Source organism: Choloepus didactylus, chromosome 7 (genome assembly GCF_015220235.1).
Source record: "Choloepus didactylus isolate mChoDid1 chromosome 7, mChoDid1.pri, whole genome shotgun sequence".
Lineage (NCBI taxonomy): Eukaryota > Metazoa > Chordata > Mammalia > Pilosa > Megalonychidae > Choloepus > Choloepus didactylus.
This window is the reverse complement of record NC_051313.1, coordinates 8048059-8061626: the sequence shown is the minus strand read 5'-3', so window position 1 is coordinate 8061626 and position 13568 is coordinate 8048059. Positions and strand designations below refer to the sequence as shown.

The window sequence follows — 13568 nt, the reverse complement described above, 5'->3', positions numbered from 1 at the left end:
TCTTGTGGGAAGCTGACAACTGTGACGTCAACTCATACATGTAGTCAGTCAATCTGGACATTGTAGGGAAAAATCTGTCCTTTAGATTTTAAACCAATCACCACAGTTCCCTCCTTCCTTCCTTCCTTCCTCCCTTCCTTTCTTCCTTCTTTCTTTCCTCTCTTCCTTCCTTCTCTCTTTTTCTTCTTTTCCCCTCCCCTCCTGTCCCCTCTTCTCCTGCCTCCATTCCCTCCCTTTCTTTCTTTCTTCTTTCTCTTTTCCTCTCCTCCTCTCTTTCTCTCTACTCTAACCTGGCCTCTGTGTAGACACAGACTCCTCTGGGTGTATTTCAGGAGGGTGGATTTGTTTGTCTAGGGCAGGGCTGTCAAACACAAATACAGGTCACGCTTGTCGCCACACCCCTGCCACCACAGACAATGCTAATCAATGACCGCTCTCTGCGCACAACCTCAGGATCCGTCTCCAGGAGCATGGGTTGTTTGGAGTTGGCACAAGTGATGAAAGCTATTTGTCAGCACACATGTGGGACAAAAATGGATCAAATATGGCTCTCCATTAAAAAAAAAATAAGGTAAAAGTATACTAGAAAATTCCCTTCCTTTAACCTGCCTGCTATCCTGACATAGGATAGCAGACAAAAGCCTCAAGCAGAAAGAGACAAATGGTCTTTGAAGCCATAGTCTAGTGAATTGAGAGTCTAGTAAAGATTTTTTAGAAGCCTGAATCTGTTTTCATGAATGGACATCATCTTTTGAATGCTTTATCAAACAAATTGACTTCTGGACATTCTGATGTTGGCCCCTTTATAAATTTGAATTTCCCTGGTGCTAAAATGTGGTTTCTTGTCTCTAATGCAAATACATGTATACACATACATGGAGGTTACAGCTCAATTTCCAAAATCGGAGTTGGAATCCCAGCTCTGTCTCTTTCTAGCTGAGTGCCCTTACACAAGTCAACATGACTTTTCTTGCCTCCAGTTTTCTCATTTGTAAAAGGAAGTAATAATCATATTATTAGGCTATCTCTTAGCATCATTGCAGAGAGTAGAGATAGTGCCAGTAAAGCATTTAGCATAGTTTCTGGAGACAGTGATGCTCATAAAAGTGAGTTTACGTGAGCTGTACGCAGCTGATAACATCTAAGGACTAGTTGGTCACTGAATTGTTTGGCTAAATGCTACTTTTTTTGTTTTGTTTTGTTTTTTGCTTTTGTAGGTTTAATTCAGAATTTTAATGCTACTTGAATCCTGTTTTGTGGTTCCATCATGATTTCTGTGTGTGTTTGAGCTTTGAAAAGAAAATCCCCCTTTTTTGGTAGCTGATATATTCAAACCACCAGTGCTAGAAGAAAAACAATCTGTCGTTGAAGTAGATGAGAGCCAACATGTCAGACTGTGCATCTATCTCAGACATTCATAACATGCAGAATACGGTCTCTACGGAGGGAAATAGCCTCCCTGAGACTCTCCACCGCCCCTCAGATCATGGCTCTCAGAAAGCAGGGCCATTATAATTCTAAAATAGTTATGCCTGTTTATGCCTGTGTAGGGGGAAAAAAGTCAAGGAAAAAAAGGCATTTCACCTGCAAAACAATGGACATTTATAAGTTGTTTAGATGTGTGTGTCTATGTGTGCACCAATGTGTGTATGGGATCTACAAATACACAGATGTAGACGGTGTTTGAAAATCTGGCGATTGATAAATTATAACTTATTGGCTAGATGTAAGTACTTTTGACTCTGAAATACTTGAATTTGAATCCTGACTTTTTAATGAGTGGTTGTGTGACTTTGGACAAGCTTCTGTAGTCTGCTAAATCTTAGGTAACTTATTTTCAGTGGGAATAAACATCCCTACATTACAGGAAGGATTAATTCATATTAGGTAATGCATGAAAAATGTGTAGTGGAATGTCTGGCACATATCAATCATTTAATTAATAGAACTGTTAATAATAATAAATAAGTAAAACAAGTAATTAAAATAATGTCCATAGCAAGGAAGACTGGTTTTCAGCTTTTGTTATTCAATGTCCTGCTTTGATTTGTGTTTTTTGGAATAATCATTTGTTAGCTTAACTAATAAATCATCCTGAATTACAACTGTCACATGAAGACTTTACTGATCATACTGCTTTTGAGAGACCTAAGCACAAGTAACTATTTTCTGACCCTGAGATTCCTAATCCAAGGAGAAAGTATAACTGTGTGATTGAATTCTGTCAGAGCCACTTCTGGAAGGAAGAAATCAAATAATAGATTTTTCAGGTCCTTCCAAAGCACCCACTGGTCACTAAACTGAAGAAGAGATGTCAAATTGTACAGACTTATGAAATACATATTTGACAGGCAGTAAGTCTAAAGAAGACTGGAATGTAAGTACAAACAAATAAATAATTAACCTATAGCAGTTTATGATTGCTAAATTTGTTAATTATTCTTCTCAGGTGAAAGAGTTGACTTCTACTTGTTTTTTAAAGAAGTTTTATTGAGATATATTCACATACAGTACAATCCATCCAAAATGTACAATCAGTGGCTTTTAGTATAATCACAGAGTAGTGCATTCATCATCACAATCAGTTTTAGAACATTTTCATTACTCCAAAAAGAAAAGCCCCACACCCCTTAGCAGTCACCTCTCAATCACTCTGTCCTTCTCCAGCTCTATCATAACCACTAATCTAATTTTGTCTCTATAGATTTATTTACATATTTATATTTTATACACGTGGAATCATACCATATGTAGTACTATGTGTCTGGTTTCTTTCACTTAGCATAATTTTTAAAAAATTATTTTTTTTTCTTAATTAAAGAAGTTGTAGGTTTACATAAAAGTCACGTAAAAATACAACATTCCCATATACCCCCCCCCATTGTTGACGCTTTGCATTGGTGTGGTAACTTAGTTACAGTTGATAAAACATTAAAATATTAGTTATCTATAGCCCATATTTTGCATTAGGTCTATTTTTTCTCAGATACCACCCTGGTATTAACACCTTGTAATAGTGATTAACATTTGTTATAGTTCATGAGAAAACATCCTTATATTTGAATTATTAACCAGTCATCATCCACAACAGGGTTCGTGGTTCACTGTTATATAGTCGCATACTTTGTCTTCTAACTTTCATTCCAGTAGTTCAAACAACTCAGTGTCCCCTGTCAAACACATTCACACATAATTCAGTGCTGTTTATTACACTCACAATAATGTGCTACCATCGCCACTATCCATTTCCAAACATTTAAAATCAACCTAATTAGAAATCCTTCTCAAATTAAGCCTCAGCTCCCCATTTTCTACCCCCATTCTATCTCCTGGTAACCCATATTCTAAATTCTAACTCTATGAGTTTGCTTATTATAATTAGTTCATATCAGTGAGGTCACATAATAGTTGTCCTTTTGTGTCTGGCTTGTTTCACTCTACATGATGTCCTCAAGGTTTTTCCATGTTGTTGCATGTATCAGGACTTCATTATTTCTTACAGCTGAATAATATTCCATGTTGTAGAGCGACCGTATTTTGTTTATGCTTTCATAGGTTGATGGACCCTTGGGTTGATTCCATCTTTTGACAATTGTGAGTAATACTGCTATGATCACAGGTGTGCAAATGTCTGTTAGTGTCCTTGCTTTCATCTCTTCTGGGTATATCCCTAGTACAGTAGTGGGATTGCCAGATCGTATGGCAATTTGATACTTGGCTTCCTGAGGAACTGCCAGACTGTCTTCCACAGCGGCTGCACCATTTTACATTCCTACCAGCAGTGAATGAGTGTGCCTATTTCTTCACGTCGTCTCCAAAAATTGGAGAGGTTTTCTGGTTTTCAATAGTGGCCATTCTAGTAGGTGTGAAATATCCATTGTGGTTTTGGTTCGCATGTCCCTAATAGCGAGTAATGTGAACATCTTTTCATGTGCTTTTTGGCCATCTGTATTTCCTCTTTGGAAAAATGTCTATTTGCGTCTTTCACTCATTTTTTAATATCATCTGATATGTGGTTTCCAAAAATTTTCTCCTAGCAAGGAGGCTGTCTTTTCACTTTCTTGACAATGCCCTTTGAAATACAAAGGTTTTTAGTTTTGAGGAGGTCCCATTCATCTATTTTTATTTCATTGTTTGTGCTTTGGGTGTACAGTCTAAGAAACCATTGCCTACCACAAGATCTTGAAGATGCTTTCCTACATTTTCTTCTAGGAGTTTTATGATCCTAGCTCTTACATTTAGATCTTTGATCCATTTTGAGTTAATTTTTGTATAGGGTGTGAGGTAGGGGTCCTTTTAAATTCTTTTACATATAGCTATCCAGTTCTCCCAGAACCATTTGTTGAAGAGACTGTTCTGTCTCAGTTGAGTGGACTTGGGAGCCTTGTCGAATATCAATTGTCCATAGATGTGAGGGTCTGTTTCTGAACTCTCAATTTGATTCCATTGGTCAGTATATCTATCTTTATGACAGTACCGTTCTGTTTTGACTACTGCAGCTTTGTAATATGCTTTAAAGTCAGGAAGTGTGAGTCCTTCAACTTTGTTCTTCTTTTTCAGTATATTTTTGGCAATTCAGGGCCCTTTACCCTTCCAAATAAATTTGGTAATTGGCTTTTCCAAATTTAGATTGGGATTGTGTTGAATCTGTAAATCAATTTGTGTAGAATTGGCATCTTAAGGATATTTAGTCTTCCAACCTATGAATGCAGAATGTCCTTCCATTTATTTAGGTCCTCTTTGATTTCTTATAGCAATGTTTTGTAGTTTACTGTGTACTAGTCCTTTACATCCTTGGTTAAATTTATTCCTAGATAATTGATTCTTTTAGTTGCTATTGTAAATGGGATTTTTTCTTGTTTTCCTCCTCCAATTGCTCATTACTAGTGTATAGATATATTACTGATTTTTTACATGTAGACCTTGTACCCACCACTTTGCTGAACTTATTTATTAGCTCTAGTAGCTTTGTTGCAGAGTTTTGGGGATTCCTATATGAATATCATGTCATCTACAAATAGTGAAAGTTTTACTTCTTCCTTTCCAACTTGGATGCCTTTTATTTCTTTTTGTTGCCTAATTGCTCTAGCTAGAACTTCCACCACAATGTTGAGTGACAATGGTGACAGTAGGCATTGTCACATTCCAGATCTTAGAGGGAAAGCTTTCACTCTTTATTGAGTATGATGCTAGCTGTGTGTTTTCGGATATATTCCATTTATCATGTTGAGGAAGTTTCCTTTTATTCCTATCTTTCAATGTTTTTATCAAGAAAGAATGCTAGATTTTGTCAAATGCCTTTTCTGTGTCTATTGAGATGATCGTATGTTTTTTCCCCCTTTTATTTGTTAATGTGAAAATTTTTGACCATTATTTCCTCAAATATACTTTCTGCCCCTTTTCCCTTCTCTTCTCTTTCTCGGATACCCATGACATGTATGTTTGTGTGCTTTATGCTGTCATTCAATTCCCTGAGACCCTGCTATTTTTTTCCCACTTTCTCCATTCTTTTCTCTATCTGTTCTTCTATATGTAAGATTTTGATTGTCCTATCTTCTAGTTCTCTGATTCTTTCTTCTGTCTGTTCATAACTGCTCTTGTATGCCTCTAGTGTATTTGTAATCTCTTCTATTGTGCCTTTCATTCCCATAAGTTATGTTATGTTTCTTTTCATACTTTGAAATTCTTTATGCTCATCCAGTGTCTTCTTAATATCCTTTATCTCCTTGGCGATATTTTCCTTCATCTTGAATTTACTTAGGAAAATTTTTTTAACATCTTTTTCACTTGTCCCAAATTTTGTGCCTCCTCTGAAGTTTTAATTTATTCCTATGACTAAGCCATATCTGACTGAGCCATATCTTTCCTGTTTCTTAGTATGAGTTGTAATTTTTTGCAGATGTCTAGGGGATTATCTTGATGAGTTTACTCCAAATGTCAATTTCTCTCTCTTGCCTAGGGTTTTATTGTTGATTGGCTTTGGTTCAAGCTCTTCTTTGACACTTGGTTCAATTTATTTTAGACCTTTAGAAGTGCCTATTTTTAACTGATCAGATTTATTTAGCTCTTTTTCCTCTGATTCTTGCCCTGGGTATGTGGTACAATTTTTATGATTGTACTGTGTTTCAAACCCAGGAGAAAGTTTCTTTTCCTTTCTTCCTTCTCTAGGAATCTTGATCTGCTCTGTTTGTTTTTATTTTGCCTCTATAGTTTGTTTGTTTGTTTGTTTGTTTTTTTAACTCTCCTTTCATTGTGTCTAGCTGCTTTTGCCTGGAGGACAACTTCTGGGAGGAGGATCAGCCCAGAGAGGACTTTTCCCAAACCAGTATTTCCCAGCCAAAGCAGGGCCAAGGGCCCAAGAAAGGAGCACAGACTGGTTCCAAAGTGTCCAAGAGAGAGGGTCAGGAAAGATGCCAAGAAGCCTTTGACAACTTCCCGAAGCTGTGCTTTCCTTGCCTGCCCAGCAAGTAGCACCCTTCAGCAAACTGTTCCCCGCAGCTCTAGGGAGGCCCTGTGTCTTAAACCTTCTCTGCCTCCACCCCTGATGGGGAGGGTTTGAAACAATCACTGCAGTGGTCTCTGTCTGGGGCAGGCTAAAACAGTAGCTCAGACCCAGGACCCAGTGATCTAATTCATCATTCAAAAGCCAGGATCAGTACTCAGCTGTGCCCCCCCTATCCCCACACCCCCATTCTTGGGGAGGAAGGCTTCCATGCTCCTCTCCATCCACAGTAGCCAGCCAGGGACCAGACCAGAGGTGGCTTACCTTGAGAGTGGGGGATGGGTGCTGGCAGCCACTGCAGAGCGAATTTCTGACAGCTCTTTACCAGTTTCTCTGCCTCTTCATCCTGCTCTTCCCAGGATGCTGTTTGGGGCTCCCTCAGCCTCTGGAGCTCCAGAACAGTTGTTTCGGACAGTTCCTGTCTGTCCACTAGCTGTTTTGGGAGTAGGAGTGAGTTCTGGAGCTCCCTACTCCACCATCTTCCCTGAAGCTCCACTCTTTGTTTTTAATAAGAAAGTACAGTGGATACTTCATGGGTTTGGAGGTAAATGGTATTCCCAGAAGGCCTCTAGGGCTTATAACAGTGCTGTTTTTCCATGTTATGAAAGGTACATTCATAGAACCATCATTTGGTCAACACAGCCTACCTAGAGTGACCAGATCCCTCCAGGTCTCTGTGGATCACCTTCCCATCCACATGGGACAGCAAACACAGATTTCACCGAAGGTTCCAGCGTAACAGTCTCTCTTCTCTCTACTTTCAAAACCTGGAGTTGAAGAGGAGAACAGGGACATTTCAACCCACTATATTTCAGGGAGTAAAGGGAATCTGTATTCTTACCCAGTTTTTCAGTGAGAAACATTGATCCAATCTAACAGTTTAATTTTAGGAAGAGTGAATTTGGGAGATAAATCTACCATTTACTTCCGTGTATCTTTGGACTCTATGTTAAACTTATTCCTACATTTATAGAATAAAGGTAATGATTCCCACTTCACAGGGTTGTTGTGAAAAATTAATAAAATTACACAGATGAATTGCTTTATAAACAATAAAATTCTATAAAAAAGTAAATTAGTAAAATATTATCCTAGTTTTTCTTAATTCTCACTGAGGATGTGATCAGTTTGTGGTGTTAAAAATTACCTTGAATCATTAACTCATGCACCCAGCTAAAATTTGGCCCCTGGAGGAAAACAACTCTATATTTGATACTTGTATTTAATCATATTTTAAAAAGAGGGAGAGTGCTTAAGTGTATTTCTTATTGCTTGCAGATACTGATGCTATTTATCTATAGGTTTCTGGGGTGAAAAATTTCCTCTCTCATCTCCCTTGTGGTATGGGAGGATAAACTTGTGATCATGGCAAAACATGTGAAAGAGGATGCCAAGTCAGGCATATGGGATATTATTTAAGGGAAGGCATATGTAGTCACATGCTCATGGGTTTTAATATAATTTCTGCGCTCACTAACAGTGTTTTTGTTTGCAAATTAGATTAAATAACAGTTCTTAAGGACCTTATCAAATATGTGATAGAATGGTACCATCCTACAAATATCAGAAATATATGAAAAAATATTAAGTTGATACACTCAGCCACAGTAGGGTAACCCCTTTTCTTCTGCAAAGAAAGATGCCCCAACTTTAAAGTGGATGAATTGAATCACCTAGCAGAGAAATGAAGGAGTTTAGGCATTTGTTATGATTCTTTCAAGGGGCTTGAGACTTAGAACTGGAAATGTAAGGCTGTGGGAAGTGCTAAAAATTAGAGGAGTTGACGGAGAATTTCTTTGATTTATCTTGAGATATTGTGAAAATAGAAACGTCAATAGTGAAATATGGAGAGATACATACCGCTACATATACATAGATATATATGTACATTCACATGAATACATACAAATATTTAAACAGCTTTATGGGGTATAATTTACATATCATACAATTGACCCCTTGTACATCCAGTTTGATAATTTTGGGAAATTTTATAAGTTACCCAACCATCACAGCGACCCAATTTAAAAAAATTTCCATCCCAAACAAAAAGGTTCCCTTAGGCCCTTTTGTAGTCAATCCCACTCCCAAATCCAGCCCCAGGCAACCTCTATCTGTACTTAATATCTATAGTTTTTCCTTTTTTAATAAATTTCACATAAAAGGAATCTTACAATATGTACTCTTTTGTGGATGGCTTCTTTCAATTAGCATGATGTTTTTTAGGTTTATTCATATTGTAAATGTTTCCATAGTTTATTTTTATTGCTGAATAGTATTCCTTTGTATCCATATACCACATTTTGTTTACTCATTCACCAGATGGTGGACATTCATATTCTTTCCAGTTTTTGGCTATTATCAATAAAGCTGCTATGATTATTCATGTACAACTATTTTTATGGATATATATTTTCAATTCTCTTGGATGGATACATAGGAGTATAACTGTTAAATTGTATGGTAAGTGTGTTTAACTTTTTAAGAAACTACAAAACTGTTTCCCCAAGTGGCTGTAGCATTTTATATCTCCACCAGCAATACATAAGCATTCCTGTTTTTCCACATCCTCCTCAATGCCTTGTATTTTCATTTTGTCGGATCATAGCCGTTCTAGTAGATGTATAATGGTGTCTCATTGTGGTTTCCATTTGCATTTCCCTGATGACTAGTGATGTTGAGCATGTTTTCATGAACTAATTAGACATTCTTATGTCTTCTTTATTGAAATATCTATTCAAATGTTTTCCTTTATAAATTTTCTTTCTTTTCATTTTATTGAGTTGCAAGAGTTATTTATATAGTCTGTATACAAAGTTTTTATCAGATTTAAGATACACAAATATTTTCTCCCAGTCTATGATTTGTCTTTACACTTTGTAAAAAATTTTATTGTTAATGGAGCCCAATTTGTTAATTTTTTTCTTTTATGGATTGTGCTTTTTTTTCCTTATGGATCTAAGAAATCTTTTCCGAATGCATGATCACAAAGATTGTCTCCTATATTTTATTCTATAAGGTTTAGAGTTTGAGTTCTTATATTTTGAGTTAATTTTTGTCTAGGGGATGATTAAGGATCTAAGCTCATATTTGACATATGGACACCCAATTGTTTCAACATCATTTGTTGAAAAGATTCTCCTTTGTTATTTGAATTGCTTTGGTTCCTTTGTTGAAAATAAATTGTCCACAAATACAGGGGTTTATTTTTGGACTGATGTGAAGATTGATCTTAGGTGTCAACCTGGTTTGGCTATGATGTACAATTGTTTGGTCAAATACTGGCCTAGACGTTTCTACGGAGGGATTTTTCAGATGTGAAGAGAATCTACAATCAGTAGACTCTGAGTAAAGGAAATTTCCCTCCACAATGTGGGTCAGCGTCGTCTGTTTAGGCCTTAAGAACAAATAATTGAGGTTTCTGGAAAATGAAGAAGTTCTGCCTCAAAACTACACCTTCTACTCCTCTCTGAGTTCCCAGCCTGCTGGACTCCTTCAAGGATTTTGGACTCAAAACTGCAACATTGCTCTTACCAAAATTCTCAACCTGTCATCCTGCACCATGGAACCATGGTTCTCAGACTTTCTACCCCTACAGTCCCATGAATCAATTCCTTAAAATACACACACACACACATATATACACACACACACAGGAGTATAGTTGTTAAATTGTTACATACATTTTTTTTGGTTCTGTTTCTCTGGAAAGCCTGGATTAATACAGCTGTCTATTCAGTTCCACTGACCAATATATCTATGCCAATATCAGGACTACCTTAATTACTGTGGCTTTAGCAAAAGTTTTCAAATCAATTTGTTAAGTTCTTCAATTTTGTTTTTCCTTTTAAAAATTGATTTGGCTATTAGAGGTCCTTTGCATTTCCATATAAATTTTAGGGTCAGCTTGTTAATTTCTTCAGTAAACCTGCTGGATCTTGACAGGGATGTCTGCCTTTTTCTTCCTCTCCTATGCTTTTGAGAAATGCTGTTATATTTGGCTTTGCCCCACCAGTCTTTGAAGCTCTGTTCATTTTCTTTCAGTGGTTTTTTCTGTGTGTTCTTTGGATTGGATAACATCTATTAATCCATCTTCAAGTTCATTTATTATTTCTCTTGTCATCTCCAATCTCTTGAGACCATCTTAGCCATTTTTCATTTCTGTTATTATATTTTCAATTCTAGAATTTCAATTTGCCTCTTTTTCATAGTGTGTATTTCTCTACTGAGAATCCCTATTTCTGAGTCATTGTTGTCATAGTTTACTTGGATTCATTGGTCATATTTATGGTGGCTGCTTTGAAACCTTTATCTTCAAAATCAGCATTTGTATCTATTCAAAGTTAGCCTTTATCAACTGTTGTTTTTTCTCTTTTGGTTGATTGTCTTGTAATTTTTGGTTGAAAAACAGAAATTTTTAAGTATTGTAATTGGTAGTTTATTGTAGCAACTCTGGGATCTGATCTGTTTCTCTACTTCTTTTCTTTATTGTACTTAGCTTGGATTTAAAATGTAAAATGTTTCTCCCCACAGGCAGCTGCTGGTTTTCTGCTGAGTTTTTTTATTCTTATATTTACTTTTAACCTGGCTTAATAGGGATCAACACTATAACTGCATGACTTAGTAGTCAGCCAATGATTTGGGTAAAGGTTATGCTCAAACACCTGCAGCCCATGCAGGATTCGTCTTCTGAGAATCAATCTGCCTGTGGTTTGGGGATTATGTTTAAAATTCAGCTGATTCCAAATACCCACTTGGTTTTGATTTTCTACCAGTCTCTCTCAGGTTTTCCCTTTTGAATACCTAGTTTTCTGGTCACCAAGATGTGTAGAGGTCTTACAAAGCCCCTAAGTGGAGCTCCTCTTTCCAGGATTTCTCTGCGTAATTTTTACCTGTTCATTTGCTTGCCCCAACCAAGGCCACATCCTCAGGCTAGTAGAGCTGTGGTTTTCTCTCATTTATTTTTTTAATTAAATTCAGTTTTATTGAGATATATTCACAAACCACACAATCATCCATGATGTGCAATCAACTATTCACAGTACCATCATATAGTTATGCATTCATCACCCCAATCTATTTTTTTTCTTTTTTACTTTAATTGTCCTTTTTCACGTTAATTTTTATTCTTATTATTTTTGTGTGTGTAGTAAAGAAAATGCTCAAAAACCAATCTTGGTGGTGAATGCACAACCGCATAATGGCACTGTGAACAAGTGAATGAGCACAGTGAATGACTGCATGGCATGCGAATGCATCCCAGTAAAAATGAACTTAAAAAAAAACTGTCATTTTTACAACTCTAGCTTCAGGTCTTTTTGGGATTAAGCAAGTTCCAAAGGCCCATGATCATGGGCACCCAAAGGACCACAGACCCTTCAGATCCAGTTAAACCTCTGGTATTTGAGCTGTGGGGGGGCTGTGGATGCTGGTATCCTGGTCCTGGCTGAGATCTTGCCGCAGCCCCTGCAGCAGCTGGTTTAAGAGTGTAAGGTTGCTGTCTCTGCGAGGCAGCAGTAGGGGTGGGAGGCAGTTCCCTTTATACTCAATCACTGCCTACTTGGCCTGATCCTGTCTACTCTGATTTGGGATTTGCAGCATTCTCGTATAGCCCCCATTCCAACTTTGGTACTGTGGGGCCAGCACTTGAAACAGTTTGGGGATCAAGTCTTTCTCCGTGAGCCAGAAGTCAGCCATGCACATGGCTTGTTCGTTGGTGTCCCCCAGCTTTCCATAGTCAGTGAGCTTTTGGGCAGAGCCCCTCACCTTGTCCACACCCCCACGGCACCTCGATGTGTTCGTGTTGTACCAATCCTGTAAGCAAGTTGTGCAACAGGTGGATGCGTGACTTGGGACTAAGGCCCAAGCGGTGGAACACACAACCATGGTACATGGCAGCAGCGACTGACAGCCACATATTTCCAGCTTGTCCCCAACCCAATCTATTTTTGAACATTTTCCTTACATCAGAAAGAATCAGAGTAAGAATGAAAAATAAAAGTAAAAAGAACACCCAAATCATTGCCTCATCGCACCCTATTTTTCATTTAGGTTCTGTCCCCATTATTCTACTCATCCATCCATACACTAGATAAAGGGAATGCAATCTACAAGGTTTTCACAATCACACTATCACCCCTTGTAAGCTACCTTGTTATACAATCATCTTCAGGAGTCCAGACTACTGGGTTGGAGTTTGATAGTTTCAGGTATTTACTTCTAGCTATTCCAGTACATTAAAACCTAAGAGATGCTATCTATATAGTGAATAAGAGTGTCCACTTGACTACATTTGAAATCTCTCAGCCACTGAAACTTTACTTCGTTTCATTTTGCATCCCCCTTTTGGTCAAGAAGTGTTCTCAATCCCACAATGCCAGGTCCAGATTCATCCCCGGGAGTCATATCCTGTGTTGCCAGGGAGATTTACACCCCTGGGAGTCAGGTCCCATGTAGGGGGAGGGCAGTGAGCTCACCTGCCTAAGTGACTTAGCTAGAGACAGAGAGGCCACATCTGAGCAACAAAGAGGTACTCGGTGGGGGGGACTCTTAGGCACAATCCTAGCCAAGTTTAGCCTCTCCTTTGCAGTAACGAGCTTCATAAGGGCAAGTCCCATAATAGAGGGCTCAGCACATCGGACCACCAGTCCTAATGATTCTGACAACATCAGCATCAGTCCAGGTGAGGAAGTCCAACACTTCCTCATTTTCCCCCAGCTCCTCAGGGGGGCCCTGCAAATATATTTTTATTTTCTGCCCAAATTACTCTGGGATGTGTCACTATTTCACTCTAACCTATACTAACCTACCGTATCTCACTTCCTATTCATTGTTCCATGTAACTGTGGTGTTTGAACAAACTGACTGTAGGGATATGCTGTTTAGAAAATATAGATCTTGTACCAAATAGACATCTCTTCCCTTGGTCTCACATGGAAGTTGAAGTTTTAAAACACAGTCAATTTCGACCTTTACCCTTCGGCCCGGTTTGCCCTAGTCTTAACAAGATCTGCTTCATTTATATTACTAATTGAAGTCTGGGCTGTTTTTCAGTTTTTTTTTTTTT

The 13568-nt window shown here is 37.9% G+C and overlaps 1 pseudogene; it reads right to left on the bottom strand.

The window, feature by feature from the left end:
* Positions 1–11890: 11890 nt before the first annotated feature.
* Positions 11891–12419, bottom strand: LOC119540900 (annotated as a pseudogene).
* Positions 12420–13568: the final 1149 nt, after the last annotated feature.